Below are 11848 nucleotides of genomic sequence, written 5' to 3'. Positions count from 1 at the left end.
AGAAATTCAGGATGGAATTTGGGGTTTGGAGAGTTACAATGATGTTCCAGAAGAAGACAACTATATTTGAATAAATGTAGATTGTTGTACTGTACTTAAAAAAGAAAACAAACACATCCCCTGAATAGAAGACCTAGGGTGTCTTCTTGAGGAAAAATAAATATTAGACCCTGTCTTATTTTTGGGAAAACAGGGTAGTTGGAAAAAAAGTTGGTATGCAGTGAATGCAAGTTTTAAAGTACACATTTGAACTATAAAACACCTACTCTAGTTCTATCATGAGTCATTGGAAGAAAGCATTTATTTCTCTTTGAGCCAAGCACAAGCTATCTTAAGGCTACCAATTACAGTAATAGCAGTTAATATTAACTGCTGAGGTTTAACAACTTTTATGTTGCTGGGGGAAGGGGGAAAAGAAACCCTTTAATTTTTCAGTAATAGCTATTTTCTGGCAGTTAATCACTTAAAAGAAGTCTCATGCACATTAAAATATTTATTCATATCCACATTGTCTTAAATGTATGTTTATGGACCATTCGAAGGCAATCATTTCAGTACTCCTCAGGCTCCCGGAAATTCTAAGTGATCCACTCAACTCTTGCGAAGATTAAATTTTCAAAATCCTCACCAAGGACATCCTAAGAGAAAAAAAATACAGCACTCAATTTAACTAGCAAGTATTTACATTTGTCACATCTCGATAAAGAACTCGGTAATAAAACTCCCATTACATGCTTTTAGTATTGCATGAGTTATGTATTTCCAGATTTGGCTCTAAATGTCAAGATACAACATACCTGAAATTCGCCAGGTTTTAAAATCTACACAAAAAAACACAAATATTAAGAGATCCAGAATGCCAGTACTGTGCATATTTGTTCCTCTGGGATACTGAGAAAAAACAAAACTGTCACAAAGAGCTGGGAGGCTGTCCCATTTGCTGTTAATATCATCTTGATAACTACAGATGTAGTACACCAATGAGCCATTAATACCAATTTAAAACTAGAGAGGGCACCTCAATTTAAAAGGTGGTGAAAGCCTTATTACAAAGTGCCTTATAGTGTAATGACAATATTACCTTAAGTCACCTGGGTGTTCCCACGTGGTTCTGAGCTAGCAGCAGCCTATGCTTCAAGCATCCATCTTCTACCTGAACAAAAATTAGTTAAAACTGGTTAAAAGAAATCATATGCTTCATGCTGGCAGGCTCAAGATCACATGTGTAAAAGCATTAACTGTTACTTACGCAGCTCCTACACCAAAGATATCAAATTTAAGGGCAGGAAAAGGCTGCAAAGCATTTAATTTATGCCTTTTTTGACACCACATCCACTAGTTTCGAAAGTGAATGGGCAACACAAAGGCTACATTTAAACTGAGTAACGTCGGCTCCATCTACTGCGTAAGGTTGCTGACTGGCCCAGGAATTAACTGTTCTGATAAAAGGTTGAATGGGAACAATTTTTCTGCGGAAAAATTTCCTCCTATGGTTCAAAACCGACTCCGTAATGAAAATTAAAATGCAAAGTGTTTTAGGTTGCTGGTTAAAATTCTTAAAAGCCCGAAGCAACTGGTCTTTCTCGCAACATGAAAACTCACCTGCAGAACTGGCGATACTCGATGCCCGCAGAGTGCTTGCACCTAGAAACGGCTGAAATCACGTGCACCTTGAATGGCGCTTTGCTTCCACACTGATTTTACACCGGGGCAGGGGAGGCATCAAGGCAGCTATACCGCGCAGCCTTTTTACACGAAAAAAACCCCAGACCGCTTCTATTAAAAACTCCCCGGCATACAGTCGATGATCAATAAATACAAATCCAGTTAACGACTCTCCCCATTTCCGGGCAAGGGGACGCAGGCCGAAGGCCGCCTACGGCCCTCCCGAGGTGCCGCAGGGACTGTGGCCGAGGCCAGGCCGCCGCCCTCCGCGCGTTCACGGTCAGAGACCCTCGGACGCCGCCGCGGGCGCTTCTCCAGGCTCAGGGTGGCGGGCTCCAGCCCCGCGTCGCGGCGTGGGAGCCCACGCGGCCCGCCCGAGCCGGTCGCCATCCCAGAGCCCCCAGCACACGGCGCGCAGACCGAGCACGGAAGGCGGGAAAGGCCGGCCCGCTTTCCCACAATGCTTTTCTACGAGCGGAAGGACCCACTGCCCGCCGGGCGCGGGGAGGACGGACGGTACCATCGGCCGCCGCGCTCGTGAGGCGCCGCCGTGTGGCGGGAGGGAGAAGCGCCCAGTGCGGGCCCGCGGGGAGCGTTTCGGAGCCGAGAGAGAACCGAGGAGCGAGGTCTCTCACCGTGGGACAGCGTCGCAGTTGTGTGACCAGTTCCTTCGACGGAGAAGCAGGTTTTGTCAAGTGGGGATTTCTAGCCACTCTTCCTCCCAGGGTCGCGAGCGTGTGCTCGGTGGGGGGCAGCGGGCGTGACCCCCACAGGACCTCGGACCCCGAGTGTTGGGGGGCGACAGAGTGCAGCGTCCGCAGCTGAGGAATAGAGGGCGAAGCGACGGAGCCGCGCTGTCCCGTGGAAATACGGCGCGAACCACGAATGTAATTTCACATTTTCGAATTGCTTGCATTATAAAGCGTATAAAGAAACAGGTTAAATTAATTTTAATAATAACCCGACATATGTTAACTATTATCATTTCAACATGTAATCGATACGGAATTATCAATGAGATGTTTTTGCATTATTTTATTCTTACTGAGTCTTGAAAATCCTGCGCACATTTTTATTTCTTCTTCCAGCATATTTCAGTTCAGACTAGGCACATTCCAAGTGCTCAGCAGCTCCTCAGGGGGCTAGGGCAGCGACAGGAAGATTGGAGGTGAACTTGGGGCAGAGTATGTGGGAGTGGTCATGCAAGGTATGGGGACAGCCGGCCTTGGCCAGTGTGGCTGGAGCAGATTGAGGAGTGCAGAGAGACAAGATACATCTGAAGAGACAGACAGGAGCAAGTCACATAGGGCTCTGTACTTGCAATAAGATACTGGGATTTTATGTTGAAATTTTATAGTTGACTAATAATCACTATAGAAATAAAGTAGATTGTTAATTGGCTTTTTTTTCCTGATAACCAGAACTCCTTGAAGCGACAGGAATGGCAGTGAGACAATGTGTGCTTACAACTAGGTCTCCTTGTTCCTGTAATTTCCAGTAGAGATTCATCCAGAGACCACAGTCACAGCACCTTTCTTTGTTTCTTTGAAGCCTACTGCCAAAAAACCCAAAAAAACAAAAAACAAAAAAAGGAAAAAGAGCTTAAAGAGCTTATCTTCAAACTCATTAGGTTGTATACATTCAATATAGCTTTTTGTATCTCAATCATTCCTCAATAAAGTGTTTTTTAAAAAAAAAAAGGAAAAGAAAAGATAATCCAGGCCCACGTTGCACAAAGACTAGCCTGAATGATAACATAATCAACCTGGGGACAATGACTATGAAGAAGAGTTATGTGTATAATGATTACAAGAAGTTAAATAACTCTGGACCTGTATTTGGAAGTCACTAACGTCTGGGCAAGAGAAAGGTTGGGAAAGGAGAGCAATACCACCGACACTGTCATTTAACCACACTGAAGGGTACAGTGTGGTGATTATAACAAGCCTTAATCTTGCCTTCTTGCTATGGAAAGTCAGGGAGAGGAAATTTCCTTGGGCTGGGGCATCCAGCAGATCTAGATTTACATATAGCTTTGACACTTGTCTCCTTAGGTAACAACCAGCATTCTAAGACTGCGTTTCCTTATTTACAAGGTAATCAATATATATGTACTATATAGGTTACTTTAAAGAATTAAGAAAGGTTTTTGGAATCATGTAGCACTGTGTGTGGTACACAGTGATGTTTGATAAATGATTCAAATGAGCTAGGCTCTTCCTCTCACCTCTCGTATGGAAACTTCTTGGGTTTAATTCTTAACCACTTCGGTACAAGCGTGGACTGTAGTCGACAGCCACAGATGAATGCGCACAGCCTAATGTCATCTTTAGCCGACAGCCGTGATATGAAGGCGCACAGCTGAGCGTCGACTTTAGTCGACAGCCAAAAGCTTTTATTTTTACAGCTTTTGTCTCTGCAGTTGCAGTGTGTACGTTCAGCTAATAAGTTACTACGAATCTGTGACCTTTTAACAAGTCCTTAGTAGGAGTTGTTATAGTACACTTTTGATTCCTGTAAGTAATAATATAATTTACCTATTTACGAGATTTTTCTGTTTTTATTTTTTATGTTACATCTTAGTTTTTATAATTCTGAGACCCATAATGGATTCTGACATGTCGTCAAGTGAAGGCAGCATCGTTTTGAAACTTAAAAGCGTTACTTCAAAAAGGAGGAGGGAAGTAATTCTATCATCGGATTCAGAAGCAGAAGAATTAAAGAGGAAAAAAGAAAATTCTTTTCTTTTTCTTTTTTTTATTTTGTTTTTTCAGTAATTATTTCTTTGCTAGAAAAAAGAAAATTCTATAATAAATACGTGGTCCTGTGAAAACTTGGATCCACACATATACACGTTTGTTGATGAAGACAGTGGAATTAAAGCAGAAAATACTAATGATTCATTCAATGTTTTGGATTATTTCAAAATATTCTTTTCTGAGAATTTAATGACAGATATTGTAAATGCAACAGTTACTATCAATATACAGTTTCACATGGCGACATATCTCCTTCATTACAAAATTGGTCTGATACAACAATAAATGGACTGTATACTTTCCTTGCAGTAACACTCATAAAATCTCATGTGAAAAAATTATCCATTAAAAAATATTGGAGTACTAATGAAGTGCTTAGAACAGATATATTCAATAAACATAGGTCACAAGATAGATACATAATGTTGCTAAAGATGCTTTGCTTCAGCGATAAAGAATCTGAAAGTTTAGAAGACCGATTGACAAAAATCCGTGAACCTTTTGATAAGCTACATGAAACATTCAAAAAATCATTTTATCCATTCAGGATTTTATGCATTGATGAGAGTCTCTTACTTTTTTAAAGGAAGATTATTTTTCAAGCAATATATACCATCCAAGAGAAGTAGGTTTGGGATAAAATCATTTGTGCTGTGCGATTGTTTAACAGGATACGTTTTGGATATGATTGTTTATACCGGCTTAACTACCGAAGTGTAAAAATTTTCTGAAAAATTAGGTAAAAGTGACAATATTGTGGTAACATTGATGCAACCTTATTTAGGAAAGGGTCATCAATTATTTGTTGATAATTGGTATTCAAATCCTGCACTATTCCAATATTTGGACAGCTTTGCAACAAAAGCATGTGGGACAGTAAAACAGTGATGGGGAGGTATGCCAAAAATGCCAGTAAAATTAGAAAAAAGAGAACTTAGTTTTAGATCATCAAGACATTTGCTCGCACTGAAATGGCGGGACAAGCGTGAAGTTTGGATGTTGTCCACAAGTCATTCGGCTGAATATAAGGATTGTGAAAAGAAAAAATATCAAACGGGTGAAAATATTCAAAAGCCTTCATGTATTATAGACTATAGCAAATCGATGGGTATAGTTGATAAAAGTGATGGAATTATAAATATGGTTTCATCCACAAGAAAAACACTGAAATGGTACAAGAAATTCTTTTTTCACTTACTAGACATTTCAATATGGAATGCATATTATTTATATAAATTTAACACAAAAACAACTATATCAATGTCCGCATATCATTTGGCATTAATAACAAAACTTCTATAACAGTACTCCGAATCGAGGCAATACGACCCTTGTACAGCATCAGAAAATCTCATGTGCTTTAGAGAAAGACATTTTCCAGCACCTTACAATAGTGATAAAACAAAAAGGAAAAATCCATTAAGATGTATGCTCAAAATATAATAAAAGGTATAGTACTAGATACTATTGTAAACACTGTAATGTTGGCCTATGTGTTGCCCCATTCTTCGAAATTTATCATACCAAGGAATAAAATTTATCGTAATATTCAAGAACTTGCCTTAGTTCTTTATGATGTGAATGAAATAAAACTATAATTTTGAATTGACTTCTAATTTTTTCATTTATCAAAATAAAATTGTGAACATTTAAAAATAACGTAATAAAAACATATATGTATATGTTACCTATTCTGATTTACATTACAAGTAAAGCTGCCTGTAAAGTAAAACAAGCTTTCAGTGCTTGAAAGCTTTCCTCATCACACAAGAGCAAAACGGATTCGTCGTCAATGCACAGCACAAAATATCGTGCGAACTGTGAATATCGTTCGAACTGTGAGTGCCGGCTGTGGGCAAGGTTTCTCAGCCGGTGAGCGCTGTACTGAAGTGGTTAAGGAAGGAGGGGATATGCTGTTTTTCTTTTAATGGCTTTACATTTTTGTTTCTGCTTTTCTTCTTCTGCTTCTCTTTTCTTTCCTTTATATCGCTTCCCTAAACTTTGGACAAGTCAAGAGTAGGTAGAGAAAAGGCATTTGTTCCAGTTATTGAATTAGTGTTGGGTGTTAAGAAGTCAGTTCTAAATTCTTCATCTTCCTGTCTGCTTTAACCTCACACATCCTGGCAAGGAAAACCCAATAACTTAGTACAGGTGAGCAGAAAGGACAGGAGAAGAAGATAGGGGATATTTTCTATCTACTCTCCCATTCACCCTTGTCTGTAGGGCTGAGGCATTGTGTAAGGATGTTCAAACTGCACAGTGTTAGTGTAAACATGAAACAACCTCAGTTTCCCTGTGTGGTAGAATTTCCCTATAAGGGCAGAATAATGGTCACCCAAAGATATCAATGTCCTAATACCCAGAATGAGTAAATATGTTACATTACATAGCAAAAGCAGCTTTGCAGATATGATTAATATTTGGGACCTTGAGATGGGGAGATAAAAATGGAGGAAGAAGGACAAAGAGGGATTCGGCAGAAGAGAAGGCAGGAGAAATGAGATGAGAGGGACCCATCCCTCCACTGCTGGCTTTGAAGTGGGAGGAGAGGGCCCACAGGCTAATGAGTATGGGCAGCCTCAAGAAGCTGGGAATGGCCCTTAGCTGACAGTCAGCAGGGAAATAGGGACTTTGTTTCCACAACTGCATGGAACTGAATGATGTCAACACCTGAATGAGTGTAAAAACAAGTTCTCCCTCAGACTCTCCAGAAGAGATCATAGCCCTGCTATAATGCCTTGATTTTCACTCAGTGAGACTCATGGCAGACTTCTGTCCTATAGAACTGTGACATAAGAAATTTGTGTTGTTTTAAGCTGCTAAATTTGTGTTAATTTTTTTTTTTTATGGCAGCAAGAGGAAACTACTATATAAGAGGTGGAGAGTAAGTGAGCTTTATGTCTTACTACACTCTTTCTTGTCTCCCATTTTCTCATTTGGAGTATGAATGAGATTTTGCATTCAAGCCATGCACATTTTGTTTTAAAGCACTTAATCCATATGGAGTTGACTTTTGTTTATAGTGGGTGCTAGGGATCCAATTAGGTTTTTTCCATGTGGCTAACATGTTGTTCTAAGATTGTTTTCTAATAGCCTATCCTTTTTTTTATTTTTTAAATATTTTTTATTTGCATTATCCCAAAGGTGCTTAATGAAATAACCAATCCTTTCTACATAGATCTACCATGCCACCATAGTCATATATCAAGTATTTATTTTTTCCTTTTTTTTGAGTGGCTCTGTTTTTGTGCTACTTATTCTGTCCCACTGGTCAATTTGCCTATCCGGTGTCAATATTACACTGTCTTAATTACTATATTTTTATAATAAATCTTGATATATGGAATGACAGGTACTCTGCCTTTCCACATCCATTTCACCACCTAGACACCGTGATCTTTTTCAGAAAAGGCTATTATTGTCCCTTTTCTCTTTGCATGTAGTTTTTACAATTAGCTTGTGAAGTTCAATGAAAAGCACTGTTGGGATTTTTATTGGAATTGCATGGAATCCATGATAAATTGAGGGAGAGTTGACATATATTAATATATGAAGATGGTACATGTGTTAGTTAATTTTGTGTCACCTTTTCTGAATCACAGGATTCTCAGCTATCTAGTTAAACATTATTTCTGGGTGTGCCTGTGAGGATATTTCTAGAAGAGATTAGCATTTGAATCAGTGGACTGAGCAAAGTGGATATTCTTCTTCAGTGTGGATGGACATCACCTAATCCTTTGAGAGCCTGAATGAACAAAAAGGTAGAGGAATAGAGGAAGGGCTTTGGGTGCAGTGGTTCACACCTGTAATCCCAGCAGTTTGGAAGGCCAAGTCAGGAGGATCACTTGAGGCTAGGAGTTGGAGACCAGCCTGGGGAATCTAGTGGAACCCCCTCTCTACAGATAATAAAGAAATTAGCCATGCATGGTGCCATGTGCCTGTCCTTTCCACTCAGGAGGCTGAGATGGGAGAGTTGCTTAAGTCCAGGAGTTTGAGGCTGCAGTGAGTGCACCAGTGCACTCCAGCCTGGGCAGCAGAGTGAGTGAGACTCCATCTCTAAGAAGAGAAAAGTAGAGGAAGGGAGGATTTACTTACTCTCTGCCTGACTGCATGAGCTGGACATTAGTCTTTTTCTGCCCTCAATCCTCCTGGTTCTCAGGCCTTCAGACCTTGACTAGAATCTGTACCATCTGCTCTCTGGCTCTCAGGCCTTTGAACTATATCAGTGGCCATTCTGGACTTCCACCTTGCAGATAGCAGATTGTATGACTTCTCAGCCTCCAGGACTGGTAAGCCAAAATACCTTATAAAAAGCCTCCCTCTCCGTCTCTCCCCCTCCCCCCCATACTGATTGATATAGTGTGCCTGACTGATATAGTGTGCCACTCTATTTGTCACTACAGTATCTTTCAAATAAATTTTATAATTTTTTGCATGAAGATCTAGTACATCTTTTGTTAAGTTAATTCCTACACCTTATATGATTTTTTAAATTAAATATTTTAGAATAGATAGAGGGAAAGGAATACATACAGAAGGGGAGGAGGAGTTTGAAAGACCACCCTGAGCCTAGCTTTAGGCTGAGCACCTTTGGGTGTCATTTTTAAAAACAAGGAAGAGATAGAAAAAAAGACAAGCAATATTTGTAAAGGAAAAAAGAATATGATTTACCATCAGCTAGTCATCAAACTAGTGGTGTTTCTGAAATTACTAAAAAGAGAAGCAAACTGATACTTCCTGCCCCTCGGATTTCAGATGCAGAACTCCAGGAAGTTGTAAAAGTAGGCCAAGCAAGTGTAATTACACATCAAACTGCCGAGGAATCTGGCATAACAAACTCTGCTGCCAGTACTCTTTTGTGTGAGTACAGTGTCACCACCAACAGCATCACTCTTAGAACACCACAAATGCCAGCTTCCTAGGATGGAATTCTGCAGGAAGCCTAGAACCTCATGGCCTTGACCAATGTATACACCCCATTAAAAGGTGGACTTAGTACCATGTTACATGAGAGTGACTTCTTAGGTGGGACTCCACAGTGGCAGATTGTATAGACTTCAAACACAGTTCTCTCTACCCCATTCAGGACTCCTTCTAGTGAAGCTGAAGGGCTGACTGCCCAGAGTGGAACAACTCCCAAACTAGATTTTAACTCCACCTCAAGTAGAACTCCTCTTTGAGACAAGTTAAACATTAATCCTGAGGATGGAATGGCATTCTACAGTGATCCCTCTTATGTGAAGCAGGTGGAAAGAGAATCTTACGAACATTTCCATTTAGGATTATTGGGCCTTCCAGGCCCTGAGAATGATTTTGAAATTGTTCTACCAGAAAACTCCAAGAAAGAGTTGGAAGATGGTGAAGTAGATGATACTTGCATTGAATTGCTGCTGATGTGGATGCTGAAAGCAGGCCATACAAGATGCAGAGCATGAAAAGGAAAAGAAGTGAATGCACAAACCTGTCCGGAAAGATCTGCCAAGACCATCAGAAGTACATGAAACTATTCTAAGACCCTTAACTGTAGAACCACCTCTAGCAGACAGAGAAAAGTGAAGAACTAATCAAAAGTGAAATGATCACATTGCTTCATTATGACCTTCTGAATCACCCTTATGGGCTATCTGGAAATAAAGAAAGGACAGCTTTCTTTCTAGGATTTGGTACCAATAATTCAGAGCACATTACCTATCTGGAATATAACCCTTATGAAAAGTTCTCCAAAGAAGAGCTGAAAAAGGCCCAGGATGTTCTGGTGCAGGAAATGGAACTGGTAAAACAAGGAATGAGCCAAGGAGCACTCTCAAGTGAAGCTTTTAACCAAGTGTGGGAAGAATGCTACAGTCAAGTTTTGTATCTTCCTGGACAGAGCCACTACATAGGGGCTAATTTAGCTAGCAAAAAGGACAAAATCACTTGAAAAGAGGCTCCAGGCTTTGGAATGTGTATTGGAATCCAGATGTGATTGGAGTATCTAACATAAACAGTGGTCACATGACAACACAAGCCAAGAAAGCTGCAAAGATGGAAAAGATGAAAATTTTGCGCAGGGGTTATCAATCCTGTGTTATGGGGTTCATGAAACAGTTGAATGACTAATGGGACCAAATTGAGCAGGCTCACCTGGAGTTATGTACTTTTGAAGAACTCAAGAAACATGAAAATTCTGCTATTTCTTGGAGGCTAGGGTGTCTAAAAGATGTTCGGTGACAACAGGAAAGAGAAAAGGAACTTCAACATATATATGCTGATTTGCTGCTGGAGAAAGAGATTTACACTCAGAATTTTGAAGCATAGTTTATGCTCTGTCACAGGATGAATTAATTGCAGTTTTTCATACTTGGGAGGCCAAAACTGATGTTTATCATCATTGACAAATTTACCCACCTTCTGTGGTTTTTTGGTTGTTTATTTTAAAAGATATCGATCTTACTTAGTCTATGTATAAAGACTTTAACTCCAGGACATTTTAAGGTTTAAATTATTAAGACTCATTCTTTTAGCAGTGTCATATTTGCAAAATATTTTAGTTTGGGCCTTTAATTTAAAATACCTAATTTTAAAGTGCTGCCTGTGAGTAAACTCTTAAATAAAGATAAAATATAAAAAATTGAAAAAATAAATAATTTTCTCACCAATTGCTCTTAATGTTTATTAATGCAATTGCTTTTAAATATTGATATTAAATAATAAATTATTTTTAATTTAAAATAATTTGTAGATTCTTTTTAGGTTTTCTCCTTAAACAATCATATTATTTGCAGAAGCTTTATTTCTTCCTTTCCAATTCTTATACCTTTTGTTTGTGTGTGTGTGTTGTGTATGTGTGTGTCTGTGAATGCCTAGGCTCACACCTCTAGAACAATGTTGAATAGAGTGATAATACTACACATCTTTGTCTTGTTTATGATTTTAAAAGCATGCTCTTAATGCTTCAGCATATTTGCATGATGAGTATGACATTTTTATGCCTTTTCTATCCTATAACAATTGGGTTAGTAAAATATCTTTCTATATATAGTTTGCTAATAGTTTTTTTTTAAATCATGAATAAATGTTGAATTTGATTAAATGATTTTTTATGCCTCTGTTGAGGTGAACATGTGTTTTTTTCTTGTAATTTGTTATTTTGGTGAATTGCATTAATACATTTTCTAATGTCAAACCAATCTTTCATTTCTGGAAGAAATCATGCATGTCACTTCAGAAAATATTCTCTTAAGAATTATTGCAGTTATGTTTATGGATGAGAGGTGACTATAGCTGTCTTTTTCATATTGTCTTTGTTAATTTTGATATTAAAATTATATAGCTATCTACTTAAAATTTGTAATTTGTTTCTGAAAATCAGATGTTCTGTGCAAAAACATTAACTGGGAGCTTAATTTCTATTTATTTGAAATGGTAAAATTATAATGGATTAC

The 11848-nt window shown here is 38.8% G+C and overlaps 1 long non-coding RNA gene, 1 other non-coding gene and 1 pseudogene across 2 annotated transcripts; 1 reads left to right on the top strand and 2 right to left on the bottom strand.

Annotated features, from left to right (window-relative positions):
* Positions 1 to 475: 475 nt before the first annotated feature.
* LOC105870858 (uncharacterized) lies at positions 476 to 2128 on the bottom strand. Its single transcript, XR_001153799.3, has 3 exons — positions 1603 to 2128; positions 1082 to 1153; positions 476 to 638 (listed from the first exon to the last, which is right to left on the bottom strand). It is a non-coding gene; the product is annotated as an uncharacterized LOC105870858 (long non-coding RNA).
* LOC142874211 (small nucleolar RNA SNORA13) lies at positions 1237 to 1369 on the bottom strand. The gene has a single exon (XR_012922024.1). It is a non-coding gene; the product is annotated as a small nucleolar RNA SNORA13 (small nucleolar RNA).
* Positions 2129 to 2865: 737 nt separating the features above from the next.
* On the top strand, positions 2866 to 10721 carry LOC105870871 (cell division cycle 5-like protein pseudogene; annotated as a pseudogene).
* The last annotated feature ends 1127 nt before the right edge of the window (positions 10722 to 11848 follow it).

Source organism: Microcebus murinus, chromosome 11 (assembly GCF_040939455.1).
Source record: "Microcebus murinus isolate Inina chromosome 11, M.murinus_Inina_mat1.0, whole genome shotgun sequence".
In the NCBI taxonomy this organism is placed as follows: Eukaryota; Metazoa; Chordata; class Mammalia; order Primates; family Cheirogaleidae; genus Microcebus; species Microcebus murinus.
This window is presented reverse-complemented; position numbering and strand designations above follow the sequence as displayed.